General features: G+C 40.1%; 1 protein-coding gene across 9 annotated transcripts in view; it reads left to right on the plus strand.

Annotated features, from left to right (window-relative positions):
* The window catches only part of FARS2 (phenylalanyl-tRNA synthetase 2, mitochondrial), a 241277-nt gene that overhangs the window by 143701 nt on the left and 84755 nt on the right, over positions 1–12821 (plus strand). The gene's annotated exons all lie outside the window — the stretch shown is intronic.

The raw sequence follows: 12821 nt of genomic DNA on the forward strand, positions 1-12821 counted from the left end.
CAGCTTACTGTGGATAGGCTCAGAGGAAAGGACGTTTTCTAGGAAGCTAAAAGGCAAATATTTTTTTTTTTAATTGATGCTGTTTGGTAGCCTTAGCTGAGCAGGAGTCACCAGGAGCAGGTGGGTTTGTATAGTTTTTCTGGGTATCTGTGTCATTGATAGAAGAGTGGTGAGAAGGTCTTCATGGGTCTTTGAGCATTTCTTGTTGCTGAACGGTGTTGTTTTCGGCTGCCATTGGCTCACCTTGGAAAAAGGAGAAAAGTTCCACAACCCAGAACTGATGTTGTAGGGACTCATGAAGTTGAGGCTTGCTGGCTGAAACACATTTTGAAGTAATAACATGAACCAGGAGATATGGTGCAATAGGTGGGGGACTTCAAGGAAGAGAAATTGTCAGCTGCCAGTGTGCTCTAACTTGAAACAAAGGGAAAGACTAGAGTAATATTGCCAGGCCATTACCTACTGCTTTATCACATTAGTGTGTTGGCAGCTGTCGTATCCCAAGAAATAGGACAGTGAAAAGTATACAGACTGGGAGAATGAGGGGTATGTGAGTGGGGCAGCAGAGGTGGAAAAATGAATTATTTTCAATATTTTCCTTCTCTCTTCTAAAGAAAAGGATATGGCCACTGTTTTAGAAACAGATTTTTGCTCTGGTATCGACAACTTCTTATGGACTTTTTATTTAAAAAAAAATATTTTTTCTTCTATTTTTATTCTTTTTCCCCCCCCTTCCCTTTTAATACATACATGCACACACCTGACTTAGATGTTTCATTTTCGGTTTTGGTAGAGTAATTCTCTGCAATTCTTAGCATACATTTTTCAATGCTATATCTGAATATAAGAAACTAGAGACCAGCTTGGGTTTTTGTTTAAAAGGAAGTCTGTGTCTGGCTTTCGTCTGGTATCTTACTCTGAGCTTTTTCAAGCTCAATACTGTACATACTTCTGGTACATACTGGCACTGTTTTTTAAAGGGTTAATGACCCTTCAAATGAAAATACAATTAAATACTCTGTGGTGCTACCGTAAGATCTCAAGTTTTTTCTTCTCCTCTATGTTAGTTTTCAGATATGCTGTAAAACCAAGTTAGCAGATCTTCTGCACCTGTCTACTTTCTAAAGAGTCATAATTAATTAATCACATGGTTTATTCATATCATATTTGAAAGAAAACTTTTAGCCTGTCTGCCAGCGTTGATGTTGTAAGAAATCTCAATGGATATTTGAAAAGTGTCAGATTTTCTGCATGCAAAGCCATGCAGTACTTTTCAGTTCAGTACAAGCTGAACGAAGACAGACCAGGTGCTTTGAGAGCCTTTCATGACGCAAATTTAATCCTGTAGCCTCAGAAGGTCTGGATAAATGTCCATTCCTTTGTGTGCTTAACCAAGATAGACCTCTCAACCTTTTTGTACTGTCTCCACCCTTTCTTATAATATGAATATGATCCACCAACATAAATACTTTTCTTTCTGTTCACTAAAACATTCTTCAAATACATGAAGTCCACACTGCATAGCAGTAACCTTTAGCTGGGCTAAATATACTCGCTCAAAAACTGAATTTAATTGGAGTATTTTCTTGGGACTTAAAAGACGTATTTTGTGTCCTTTAACAGCCTGAATGTGTCAGGCTTTTCCCTGTGTCATCAGTTGCTCAGTATATGTATGCAGGCTTCAGTAGGTCAAAAAGCTGCTGGGAAAAGCTGACAGTGCTTGTACCAATGTGGCCACTCAGCGCAGCGGTGTTAGAGGGCTTCTCCCCACAGATCAGATTATTGCATGGATTTGGATTAGCAAATTACTCTAGCTGTAATCTGACAGAAGTCACAGCAGTGTGGGGGATCAGAGGCTGGTAACTTGCCTTCAATCACTTGTGTAGGGCTTCTGCTCAGGCTGTGAAATGAAAGGCTGGGATGGACAGGGCAGGAAGGACTAAGAACCTGCAAGGCATTATGTAATAAAACAAATGGCTTGGCTCCAATCTAGTACACTGTGCTACATCCGTGTTTGTCAGGGCTCTGAGCATTGTTCCATGTAATCACTTTCCGGTTCATCCTGAGCCAGCATTCTTACAAAAAATAGATGTGTCCGTGGGCTGACAACTCCCAAGAAAAAGTACAGAAATGAAATGCTATTTAGAGAAGGGAGGTACCCATAGTTCAGATGGAGTGTGGAGTGCCCAGAGGTGTTGATTAAGATGGACGGTCTCTGGTGGCAGGATGGTTCCTGGAACCTCCATTTTGCTGCCATAGTAAGCAAGCAGCACATCATGTCAATTGTGTTCTCTCCTCACAAAGTCACTTCCATTTCATGCTGGTGTCTGTGGCTGCTGTTGTTTTAAAGTTACTTATTTCTATTGCAGATGAGCCTTGTGGTCTGGCCTGAGGTCAAGCAGAGTCATGTTTATGGCTGCTGTGAGGGAGGCAGTGGTACGGAGGGAGTCTGGATCAGATTCCTAGCAAAACTACAGACTCCCCCTGTAAGACTATGGGAGTTGGTGTCATCTTCTTTTCCTCATTTGTGCAATATCTGCAGTGAGCTTAGCACCACCTGCTTTTTACCCCCTCTCCCCACTTCATTATCTTCAGGGGATGCTCCTTCCTTATATCTGCTGGCACATTTTGTCTCTCCAAACTCAGTTCCTTCATACTCAAAATAATAGACTTTCTAACCAGGATCATTCTGATGGTGTCAGAATAACTAAAGCTTCTGGAGCAGCTCTGCTGGGAGACCTGAGGGGCTAGTAATTTTTGTCAGTGGAGTGAGGAAAATTTACAAACAACTCGAATTGACACTGCTCACCTCCTGCGCAGCTGCAGCCAGAATGGTGTATGTGGCCCTAATCTAGGAGAGTCTCTCTGATTTGAAAAGTGAGCAGTCGAGGTTAGCAGAGATGAGAAAAATCAGACATCAGAAAGATGTAGTTGTGTGGAAAGAAGCAATTCATTATACGGGAAAGTAAGTCAGAGCGGGCTCCTCTTTCTCCTGTGCATGATAGCAAAGGCTGGGCATTCCTTGCTCAGTGTGCCGTAGGAATTAAAGTCCTCTTCTAATGACAAAGGATTTATCCAGTAGCCCAGTTTGCACAATTTGCTGTATACGTGAACCCTCTTATTCACACCATTAGGCAGTCCAACTTTTCTACCTTACTGTGCACTTTTCAGTTCTCTGAGACAGTCATCATCCCTGTGCATCTTTCCTGTGCACATGCCTAATTGTTGCTGGGAGACATAGAGCTTGTCCTGAAATTTTAGAAGATGCTGAAAATAAAATGGACTGTCAGATCCAAGGGGAAACTTTTGCAAATTAAACCATCTTAGTGTATATCCTTTATTCCATGCTTGAGAAGGAGAGCATCTGATGTCTATGCCATCCATTTCAACCAGTTTGATCTTATTACGTTCACTGCACAGGGTGGGTCTGTCTGATCCATCATTAGTATGCTACTCCATATAATTTATATTTATCTCCTTATACTGTGATTAGCTTTATTTCCCAATAAAAAGTAAATAGATTCACTGGTTGCTACATTTTCAGATATTTTTCATCAAGATTAGGTAACTCAATGCTAAAATGGTTATTCATTTGTTATGTTTACTTTCTAATAGTGCATCTATTAAAGGCAAATACACAACCATTAGTATGTAAATTTAACTTGGATATCTGAACAAACGAGGTATAGCCTGAACTGTGATTTATTGTCTAATTAGTTTTACCGTAATTGAAGATATATAATGTGTGTGTGTGTGCCTGTGGAGGTACAACAGAGAGTAGATAGATGATGGTGTAGCATAAACATTTTATTGGTATGACTTTGTGAAGGTTGAAATTCTAAGAGTGACTTACGTAGATCATCTTAAATGAATGTCAATAAAACCTCACAGTGCTGTATATCATCTCAGGTTTTTTATGCTCTACAGAACATCATGAAACTCTCTTTTTAGTGTTGGATATGCATGGAAAGCAAGCAAAACCACCTTCTTCATTGCAGAGATGCTGCAAAGCTGCACAATTGGATTAAAAATCACTTGATCATCTTCTCATCAGGATGTTCTATCTTGTGTTATTTGTAGGTAGTGCTGGTATTGAAGCTCTGGGAACCTGAGCCCTCTGGCCCCAGTCAGGCAAAGTACTGAAGCACATGCTGAGCTTTAAACTTGCAAGTAGTCCTATTTAAATCAATGGGATAGTTCCTGTGCTCCATCAAATATAACCTAAATGCCTAAATAGTTTCAGGTCAGAGATCTCCATACTTTCTGGGATCCAACTGAGAATGATCAGCACCTTGCAGGGCTGAAGCAGTGGAAACTTTCAAAATGACTGTTATAAACAAGAAGAGTTTAATCTGACGAAACCACAAACTTTGGTTGCAACATCTTCGTTCTAAGCCAGTTTTATTGATCAACACTTGGGTAAAGAAAGTCAACAAGCAAACATCTAGAGAGTAAACAGGCCTTAAGTTCCCATTATCAACTAAAGAAAATTGGCTGAAAACACAGTAAGGAAAGAAGAAAATAGGGGTTCGGAATGTGGAGACAGGATGGACAGACACATGAGACTAAATACAAGAAAAAACAAACCACTTATATAAGACAAAGTGAGAGGAAGGTAGAAGAGAAAAGTGCTGTACTTCAGGCATTGGGGCAATATGAAAAAATTCTGGTTTAAATTTAAGTTTAAACAAGTTGTGGGGGGTGGGGTGAAAAGGGGGGAAAGACACAGGAAAGGAGAGTAGATTTGAGGAAAAAAAACCCTGTTGAGACTGATGCAGAAGTCTTTTTCTAGATAATCAGAAAATCTTCCTGAGTTTTGTACTGTACACATCTACTATTGATCTCCTTTTGAATGATCAAAAAGTATGAGTGACCACAAAAATTATGACCACAAACCATCAAAGCAATTTTGTACTTTAAAGTATTATCATCAGTTTTGAGATGAGAGTGGGGGACTTCAAATTTTGGTTCTGGATTTGCGAAACATTTAGTGTGTCAGAACCCAGACCCTTGAGTAGGGCTGCACTGAGATGATATTCACAGAATCACAGAATATCCTGAGCTGGAAGGGACCTACATGAATCATCAAAGTTCAACTCCTTGCCCTGCACAGGACCACCCCATGAGTCACACCATGTTCCTGAGAGCATATTACTCTCAGTAAAGACAACTACTGAGAAGGGATGCAGTTTCCGACAAACTAGCTGCTGCCCTTTGAGCTAATACCAGTGATGCAGGTTTTCTTGCATACCCTGTTTCCATCCCTCCACCTACCCACTACAATCTAATTTCACTGATAGCCTCCCATTGAATCTGAACAAATCAGCAATAGTTTAATTCCTTTCTGCTTGTACTTTTCTAAGTAAATAAAATGAGTAAATAAAAAAATGTCAATAGCCCTTTGTGCTTAGATTAGTTAGTGATATTTATCTTATGTACTATCTCTATCTGTTGTCTGCTGGAGTACCAAAGGGTAAATCCATGGCATACATTTAGCAACCACCTTGGTAATAGTCAGATGTACAGAGAAGCCTATGATGTTTGTTAGCAAATGCTGCAGTCTTCCTCTCTTTCACCTATGTTCCTTGAAAATACAGAAAGTATTTCTATGTTGTTTTTACAGTCTTAGAATATTTGAAAACTCTCTTGTTCACCTCTGTTAACTTATCCCAATAGTAGATTTGGTCTAGGTGGTGGTGACTTTAAGCAAAATAACTGGTTTGAGCTGTTCTTTCTGGATGTTAGGAGCTTTCTGCTTCGTTTTCTGCTTTGTTTCTGCTCTGTGCCAACTGTCCCAGTTGGAATTTGTTTAGAGTGGGTGGAGTATATGTGTGTATGTAAATATATGTACAAAGAGCAAAAATATTTCATCCTTACTTTCAGTTGTCTATGCTAACACACACTTTAGTCAGCAGAAGAATTTTTATGACAAGGCAAGTAATTCTAAAACCTAGATGTAATTATGTATTTCCTCAAATTTTCCGTTATGTGGGGGGTCCAGGGCTTTACTAACAAACCGAGCAAATGCCATGGAGGTTTTTGAAAGCTAGTGATGTGAAATACCAGTGTGTCCACCTGGAAGATGTCCTCTCTTTTGACTGCAGGTCCAGAGACAGCAGTTGAAACTTTTCTTTGTTTGAAGGATTTTTGTGGTTTTGTGACTGCTCTCTACCAGTTGTTCCCATAGCCTTGGTTCTCACAGTATCAGGATGAGAAGCATAATTTTTTTTCTTTCCCATGTACCCATGTTCCCATATACTGTTTTGCTTTGGTGTTCAAGAGGTACCACAGAAGCTGCTTTTGTGGCTACGCTGTGAGGTGACTCAGGGAACCCTTTTTCCTCTGCAGTTCCTAAAAGCCATATCAGTGCCCCGATCCACTTCTCAGTGTTGCTTCATGCCCTCAGCACAACTGAAGAGACAGCACTTTTGTTTTTGGAGGCAGTATAAAGGTTGAGGGGTGAATACGGAGAGAATGTGGTATACCCAGGTGTGTCATCAATATGAGTGATGGACATTCCCAGCAATTGAGAGCAGACCACTAGAGACTTCCTTCCAATTTGTTTTTTAAAGAAAAAGAAGGTACTGTAGCCTTGACTGCATTTTGAGCTCACTTCAACATGAGGTAGATGAATTTCCAGTTATGAATGCTGCTGCACTGTACAGTTCCTGTCAGTAGAATAATTTTACTGCTGATGTCTTTTTTTTTTGTAGGCAAAAGCCAATGCAACCCAGTCAAAGTACACCTGATACTATCTAAATGATTACTTAGCAAAAACTGCAATAAGCTTCAAAAAGCATGTGTTACTGTGGTTTGCTCTGATCTCTAAGCCTCATATATTTGCAATTTGACTGGTTGAGGCTCTTCAAAACAAATAGCTCAGAATATCAACCAATCTTTGTTGCATCCCAAATGATGAAGTATAATGGTGATACATGGTGCTTAAATAAGCCATGGAGCAATTTCAAGCAGTGATAAATATGCTGAAACCCACATTAAATTAGTATTAGGTGAAGGAGTAAACCTGGAAATCTAAAATAACAATAGATTTCATATTGGTTATGTGAAACTAGAACCAGCTGCTGGCGGTTTTGACAGGAATCCACAGATGTTCAGAGCTTTCAGTCATATTGTCTACAAAAATATGTAGCTGGTAAGATGGGTAACCCTTACACACTTACTAATATTTTTTCAATATTGGTTTAATTACACTGTGAATAACAGAATTCTGATTAGGAGGATGGCACAACAACAATTTTTACTTTAGGCTTTAGCCTTCGCCTGAGAACCGACTCAATTTTCCCTACTCAATATTTCTGTTTTCCATGCTCTTTACAGTTGTAGTTCTCTTGTACCTCCTGCCTCTGCATGTCTTCTCCAAACTACCCTAGGGTGGAAAGTTCTTCAGGACAGGAGTTACTGTTCTGTACTCCATCTGCCTACTGGGCCCCTGGTTTCTGGCTGGCAGTCCTAGGTAATTATCACAGTCTGAATATCCGCATGCCTTTAGCAGGGTTTAATACGTCTTTGTGAGTATATGTTACGCATTTGATGTAAGAATAAACTTCTGTTTAAGACGTGCCTAAGCACACACTATGCAAGTATGTGTCTTCAAAGGTACAGGTATGTGTTGGTATGCACACACAACCACAGAAATACAAAGGGGAAAAACAAGCAAACAAAAGAGATGTCAAACCCAGTAGGAAACAAGCTCTAATTCTTTTTTCCAGTGTTGGATAAAAAGATAGGATTTGTCATACATGATTTACTTGTTATCTCTTTTAACATTTGTGCCAATGTTTTACACGCAAAAGATATACCTTTCAAAGAGCTTTTGATAAAGTGATCTTTAAAATCATGCCTAAACCCCTACAGTCATCTTCTGCAGTATGATTAGACATTGCAGCTCAGCTGTGGAGTGTCCCTGGGAAATGAGGGCTGGGGAGAACAATCTGTGTATGTGTGTATGCGTGAACAGGAGCACCTTTTGAAGTACATGTGTTAATAAAAAACCCCTGATTTTCAGCTACCACTTCTCTGATCAGAATATGAATTAGGCTACAGAGAATAGCCAAACGACAGAAGGCACAGTTGGGAAGAACCGTATTATTCTTATCATACCCGTCCTCAATTTCCGTCATCTTGTTAGTGTGAGAGACACATGAACCATAGCAATGACAGCCTAAAACAAAATGTGACGAGTAAGTAGTGCTTTGGGGTGCATATGCTGCAGAGGATTTGGTTTTGCAATCTTATAAAAATTAATCACGGGGAAAAGGCCCCTCTTTTGAGGATTGCTTGTGTCCTCCTGCTCCTGCACATGTGTTAAATCCAATTTGCATAATTGTTCCCTCATGTAACCTGTTCTCTTAAATCAGCAATAGTGAACCCATTTTCTGATTCTTGTAAAATAAGGAAAGGCATTAAAGAAATACCTGTTCTGCACCAGGATTCTGCTTGTAGAGATTTAAATGTTCTTTATATTTTGTCATTACATACTGAAATGCTTAGTGTACTTTTTGTGCTATTTGTGCTTGGTCTGTTCTCAGCTAATGGCTTCTTTGTAATTTTCTGTTTCTAAGTGTTGTTACTCTTTAACAAGAGTATATAGCTTTAGGAACTCTCAGGGTCTGTCTGAGAGTTAAAATTGAAGGCTTTTCTCCCTCTTCTGAGTATTGGACAAGTAAGGAGAGTCTTTTATTTCTGTTTCTCTCTAGCTTACCTACTGTTCTTTAAAGTTCGATATTGGTTTTAGCTTGTTACACTACCTTGGTGTTTTATTATTGATTTTGAACTTTTGTATGAATTCAGTACTTAAGTGGGGAAAAAAGTGAAGTTGGCTACTCTGGAAACTAAAATACTGGATTTTGCCCAGAGTCATAGAATCATAGAATCTTTAAGGTTGGAAAAGACCTCTAAGATCATCAAGATCACCATTATCTTAGCACCACCATGTTCACCACTAGGCCATGTCCCCAAATGCCACATTCACACACCTTTTGAACACTTCCAGGGATAGTGCTGGCAGTGATTCCACCACTTCCCTGGGCAGCCTTTTCCAATGCCACTTGGGCAGTTTTCCAAAGTCAAGAAGGAAACAGAGCTATTTCACTGGCAATGGAAATCATAAGAATATTTCAAAAGCACTTGTAACCTGCTCAGGTAAATTGCTATACATGGCAATTGGGATCTTTTAATTTCCTAGAAGGATAGATTTTTAGATGCAGTATTTACAGTAGTATTTCCCAGATGGTACAGATTAGCTCATGAGTCTAGAAGTGTAGAAAAATTAGGACATACCTTTGTAGCATAACAGTGTCCAGAGCGTTATATCTGAAGTTATATCTGCCCATACATCATTGCTGTTGTTTTGGAAATCTCTATGCTTTTTAGGAAGGAGAGAGAAAAAAAGAAGTACAGCTTGTTAAGTGGGAAGAAGGACTTTTTCAGGTGTTGCATGTGCCTGTAAGATTTGTGATGCCAGCTTATTTTGGTGTAAGACATATTCAAGTGTTCTAGAATTTCTGCAATTTAAACAATAACTCTCTGGAATGGTGAATATAATGAGCAGAATAGGAAATACAATCAACAGTGCTTTATATGAGGTTTTTCATCTAAGCTGAAATAAAATATTGGGTGCGCTTTGTTTCCATTGTTATGCTACGTATTTGGAAGAAATACATCTTCATATTGCTGCAGTCTCTTTCCAAATACTTGCCTTCTTTATTTAGATATAACTCTTTTATATGAATTGTTGATGGGTGCCATATTTTACCCCGTTGAGCTATTTATCTCAGCGTTATTATTAAGCATAATGAAAAAACATACAAACCAAACCACTTGAAAGGAGGAAACCTGACTTCTGAGCATGGCAAATACTGAATGCCTGCAGCAACCAATGCTTTCTGCAGGAATTGCAGATGCTCAGCACTGCTGAAGAGGAAATTCTTAGTATCTGCTGAGAAATTGGGTTTCTGCTGACTTATACCAGTTTATTACCTGTTCCTTGCAGACATGGTAGATACCTATTAGAGGGGTGTAGGACTGATGCATACAGTCTTTATTTGTTGATGGTTTGTTTTCTGATGTCTGTGTCTTCTCTGCCCTTTTTGCCACTGCTACAAAAAAACTAATAGAGTGATTTTGCCTGTGGGGTGGGATATTTTGGTAGGAACGAGAGACAGAATATAGACAGTCTGTACAAAAGGCAGTCAAAAGTCTTAATTATTAGGTTTGGTGTGAGAATCCACTTTACCATTTTGGTGATTCCAACTCACTGGATTCCTTCCCCAGGACATTGGCTTGCTCGTTTTCTATAGATGACACCACAACATAATAGGGATTGTCCCATCTGTTGCACTTTGTGTCACATCAGTTCTGTGGCAGCAATTGCTCTAATGGAAAAGAGATAACAGAAAAAGCATTTCCTGGTTTTTAGTTGTTCTGCAGTGATATATCTGTGATTGAAAAGGGAGAAGATTAATTAGCACCATGAAACCAACTAGCTCAGTAGGCCATCAGCTGGGAGGTTGGGAAAGAAGCATGAGAAAAAAGCATATTTCTCCACAGTAGACATTGAACTGCTATAGGAAAATGTCAGGCTAATCTCTTCTTCACCCAGATGCTTTCAAAAGGGGGTTGTAAGAAGCTGAAATGGGTGAGTAGTAGAGAGACATCGCTTTTGGTGTTTCTCCCTGTGAGTCCTATTCTGTTCTAGGGAAATGAGAAAATATTTTTGCCATGTTAAATACAAAGTATGGAGTCCATCACTGGTATTTAGGAATAATTTGTATTTATCTTTTGGTTGTTCTTATAATCAGATCACAAGAGGCAAGGCATATCCAAAAGCCCGAGTGAATGGGTGTCTGGAAATCTTTCTGCTGTGTACACTGCAACATCCCTGCTTTTAATAGGATTAGGTCAATTCTTTCTTTTTTTATGTCCTTCCTGATTTTTTTCAATTCCTTACTAATCATATAAAAATAACCTTTTCAATGGCAATAGAAGTGATCCTTTCTGGAAAGCTTCTCAAAAGCCATGCATTGTTTCTTAGGGTTTTAACCACAAGTCAGTTTAAAATACATATTTGCATTTAGAGAAGTGTATTGTGACTTTAAACTTGAAACATTTTTCATGACAAATTTAAACAAACTTGACTTTAAAATAAAGTTGTTGCATTTTAAAATAATATTGTATATAAGAATGCAGTGTCCCTTTTGTTGAGACCACAGAGGCTTAGTAACTAGCATTACTTTTGGATGAACATGTGTAAAGGCAAGCTTTCTACTCACTGAGTCTGCTGCAGTACCAGTCCTGCTGTCCATTCTTCCTGGTGCTTGGAAAAGGTGGAACAGCTTATGAAAGAAGTTTAATCCCTTCATTGGCTGTTACCCATCTTAATTTTTTCAATGTCATAGTATGTGTTGACTTTCCTTTGTCAAGCAGGCTCTTCTATAATAAGCTGTAACTTTTAGTGTGCAAGAAAGGTTGTACTTGTTCCTGTGCATGTGTGCATGTGTGTGCATTTGTGACGAGACTTCAGGGGGCCTTCCTGATCAAAGGTGCTTGGTTAGCATTGGAAAAGGTGACTAAATGAGATAATGGGCAGAACTGCCTGGTGACTACTTAGGCAGAATATAAGCAACTAAACTCTTTCTTGTTGTGGACCTTGAGGGAACCTGGAATGTGGCTCAAGAGAGGAAGTCTTATCTTCAACAAGACCCCATAGGGTGTAGCTTATGTGGGGAGGGGACAGAGCTTACATGGTGGCATGCACTGCACAGCAGAGAAGAACCTGATCCACAGATTTGGCTAGGCAGCAGCTGTGTCATCTCACACAGTGCTGAGACTTAGCTAGAAAGTCAAGTCTGTGCCCCACAGCACCTCCCTGCTCAACCTGGGTGTAGAGTCATAGAAGGGGTTAGGTTGGAAGGAACCACAGTGGGTCATTTGGTCCAACCTTCCTGGTCAAGCAGGGTCATCCTAAAACACATTGCATGGGATTGTATCTAGATTGTTCTTGAATATCTCCAGTGATGGAAATTCTAAAACCTGTTGCAGTGCATAGTCACCCCCACAGTAAAGAAGTTCTTCCTCATATTCAGGTGGAACTTCCTATGCATTGGTTTCTGCCTGTTTCCTCTTGTTTTATTGCTTGGCACCACCAAGAAGACCCTGGTTCCATCCTCTTGAGGCCCCCTCCTTCAGATACTTCTATACATGGATGAGGTTCCCTCTCAGTCGTCTCTTCTTGAGACTGAAGAGGCCCAAGTCTCTCAGCCTTTCCTTATAAGACAGATGCTTCAGTCCCCAGATTATCTTTGTAGCCTGATGCTGGGCCTGCTCTAGGAGCTCCTTGTCTCTCTTGTACTAATGAGCCCAGAACTGGACACAGAACTCCAGATGTGACCTCATTAGGGCAGGGTAGAGGGGCAGGATCACCTCTCTGCTAGCAATGTTCTTCCTAATGCACCCTAGGATACCACTGGCCTTCTTGTCCACAAGAACATGCTGGCTCAGGGCCAGCTTGTTGTCCACCAGGACCCCCAGGTCCTTCTTCGCAGAGCTGCTTTCCAGCAGGTCAGTCCTCAGCCTGTCCTGGTACAAGGGGTTATTCTTACCCAGGTACAGGATCCTGCATTTGCTTTTGTTGAATTTCAGATGGTTCCTCTCTGCCCATCTCTTCCACCTATCAGGGTCCCTCTGAAGGGCTGCACAGCACCCTGGAGTATTGGCTGCTTGTCCCATCTTTGTGTCATCAGGGAACTTGCTGAGGGGGAATCTATTTCCTCAAGTAAGTAATTGATGGATAAGTTAAACAA

Source organism: Pipra filicauda, unplaced genomic scaffold (assembly GCF_003945595.2).
Source record: "Pipra filicauda isolate LSUMZ 115617 unplaced genomic scaffold, ASM394559v2 scaffold48_size3843733_pilon, whole genome shotgun sequence".
NCBI lineage: Eukaryota > Metazoa > Chordata > Aves > Passeriformes > Pipridae > Pipra > Pipra filicauda.